This window comes from Myotis lucifugus, unplaced genomic scaffold, assembly GCF_000147115.1.
Source record: "Myotis lucifugus unplaced genomic scaffold, Myoluc2.0 scaffold_7, whole genome shotgun sequence".
Classification (NCBI taxonomy): Eukaryota; Metazoa; Chordata; class Mammalia; order Chiroptera; family Vespertilionidae; genus Myotis; species Myotis lucifugus.
In genome coordinates, this window is record NW_005871055.1 from 8,330,882 (window position 1) to 8,333,899 (window position 3,018).

At 45.8% G+C, this 3,018-nt stretch overlaps 2 protein-coding genes across 4 annotated transcripts in view; one reads left to right on the forward strand and one right to left on the reverse strand.

Annotated features, from left to right (window-relative positions):
* Window positions 1–3,018, reverse strand: part of RCBTB1 (RCC1 and BTB domain containing protein 1) — a 117,673-nt gene that overhangs the window by 19,565 nt on the left and 95,090 nt on the right. The gene's annotated exons all lie outside the window — the stretch shown is intronic.
* The window catches only part of PHF11 (PHD finger protein 11), a 39,685-nt gene that overhangs the window by 17,406 nt on the left and 19,261 nt on the right, over window positions 1–3,018 (forward strand). The gene's annotated exons all lie outside the window — the stretch shown is intronic.

Consider the following 3,018-nt stretch of genomic DNA (forward strand, 5'->3'; position numbering starts at 1 on the left):
CAAGCACTCTGCAAGCAGGTACTTCACCACATTGGGCCTCAGAATCCCTTTGAGGTCTGCTGACTATGACTCTGAGATCAGTCAACACATTTGTGGGGGTTATCGCCTGTTTGTTCCCAACTGCTCAAGTGTGGGTGCTACTCAGCATATGCAGACAACAGACAGACGCAATTTCCCCAGGGTTGGGGCTTTGCTGTCCATGTATGTGCTGACACCTTGCAAGGGCTAAATCAATGTTTCACCTTGTAGGTGAAAATGAAGATGAGGAAGGGAGAATTCAGAGAGAGGGAACAGGATGTGCAAAATGTGGAAGGCAAGCATGACATGGCATGTTTATAAAATTGTGAGCATATGACTCTCCATTCTCTGCATTGACTTCATAGAATTCCTTAGGATGTCCCAGAATGCATACAACCATTCTATTGTTGTTAGGTAATAAGTTGATTCAGGTTTCTCACTATAACAACTAAAGCTGCAGCAAATCTTTGTACATATATCCTTGTGTATTTGTTTGAGTGTTGCTGTAGAGAATATTCCCAGAAGTGGAGTGGCTGAGTGTCAAAGAGAATTCTCTTTAAAATTTTTGAAACATGCTGACACACTGTCCCCCAAAAGGGTTGTATCACTTTATATATCTGTACATAGGGGATGAAAGAGCACTGCTCCCAGCCCTTGACAAAAATGAACATCCAACTTTGTTAATTTTTGCCAGTCTGAAAGAAAGTTTTATCTTGCATTTCTCTGATCACTGGAGACAATGAAGATTATTTTTCTTTAGACATGTCCTATCTGCTCAGCTCACCCAGCTCCCAGCAGTTTTTCAATGACCCCTTCACAATTAGTGGCCCCACCTCATAGCCATGGTCCGTCATTGTGGTCATTCTCTTCCAAACACCCCTGGCCTCCCTCTCCCCACCGCCCACATCCTTACTCTCCTAGCAAAGCCCCAACCCTGGGGAAATTGCGTCTGTCTGTTGTCTGCATATGCTGAGTAGCACCCACACTTGAGCAGTTGGGAACAACAGGCGATAACCCCACAAATGTGTTGACTGATCTTACAGTCATAGTCACAGACCTCAGAGGGATTCACCACCCACCACAGTTACTGTTTCATATCCCCTCATCTCTCTTTAAAACCTCTCCCCACCTCATCTTCCTATCCCCAAGTTAATGAATTTTTAAATAGACTTTATTTTTTAGAGCAATTCTAGGGTCACAGAAAATTTGAGGGGAAGGCGCAGAGATTTCTTATATAACCCCCGCCACCCACACATGCACAGCCTCTCCCCACCATCAACATCCCCCTCCCAGAAAGTACATTTCTTACAAAGTAATGAACCTACATTGCAGATTATAAACACCCAAAGTGCATAGTGTACATTAGGGTTAATCCTTGGTGCTGTACATTTCTTTGCCTGACTTTTACTGAGAAAATGGCAACCATTGGATGGAACTCCTAGTATCCAAACCACCACCCACCCACCTCTGTCCCACCTGGACCTCCCTCCTGTGAAAGCTAACCGTCCTCTTGGACTTTGGAGCCAGTCCCCTTCCCTTCTTAAGGACTAGACCCTTGCATTTACCTCTACCCTCTTTACATCAGTCTCCCCTTTCTATTACGTTATTCCCCTCAGCATGTGAACATGAGCAACTGATCACGTCATCTTAAAAAACAACCCTCCCTTTTACACAAGACACTTGTCAGTGGCAGTGTTCCTTCTCTGTCCTTAGTTGACCTTTCAGCAGTATTCATCACGCAGTTGTCTGTGCCCTGCATCTTGAAGCACTTTATTCTTTGACCTCCTGGATACACTCTGCTAGTATAGCTCTTACCTGTAAGCTGGCTGCTGCTCCCGGGCGCCTTGAGCTGTTTTCCTCCTCTGCTCAACCCTTAAAGTTCGGGGTGCCCAGTGCTCTACCCTGGGCTCCTTCCTCCATCATGTGGGAACAGCCTGCCTACATGACATCATGCAGTTCTCATGGCTTTACCATACTTACGCCAGTGACTCTATCTCTAACAACCAGCCTGGCATATCTACATGGATATCTAACAGCATCTCATGTTAAACTAGCCAAAAATCCATCCTCTACACCAGGGTGGGGAACCTTTTTTCTGTCAAGGGCCATTTGGGTATTTATAACATCATTTGTGGACTATACAAAGCTATCAACTTAAAAATTAACCTGCTATATTTGGTCAAACATTTAATTAACTCATCCCTAATGTCTTGGCAGGGCCAGACCAAATGATTTCACGGGCCTTATACGGCCCTGGGGCCAGACGTTCACCACACCTGCTACACACACACACACACACACACACACACACACACACACACACACTCCATCCAAACCTGTTCACTCCTCACCTCAATAAACAGCACGTCCTTTAGCCATCATCTCCTCATCAACCTCCCAACCGAGCATCAAGCCCGTCAGTACCATCCTACAGACCTGTGTCCACTTCTCTCTCTGTGTCAGTGACCCACTGTAGTGAAGTCGCTGGTCTGCCTCTTTTGGATGGTTGCTGAACACTACCGATACTTGCCGTGCTTTCTCTCCTTCCCATCCTTACCCCAGCCCATTCTCCACACAGCAGCCAGCATAGTGTCTTAAAAATATTGCTCAGTTTATGCTCCCCTTGCATGAGGATAAAATCCCAACTCTTTACTCTGGCTTATAAGCCCTACATGACACAGCCCTGACTACACCTTGGGTCTTTTTTTTTTTTTTAATTAAATCTTTATTGTTCAGATTACATTTGTTCCTCTTCCCCCCCCCCCCCATTAATCCCCCTCCTCCCAGGTCCCGCCCCACCCTTCGGCAGTACTTTCAAACCAAGGGGCCCACCCTCATCCAGAAGAGCACGAGTTTTGTCAAAGCTCTTTCCGATACACACAATCTCCTTCCCCCCCAGAAATAACAGGCATACCCCTTTCATTCCCTGGATTTATAAAAACCGCCAGGGCATACTGAGCTCAAAAACTTTATTCCTTGAGTCTAAGATTCGCTTGGTGA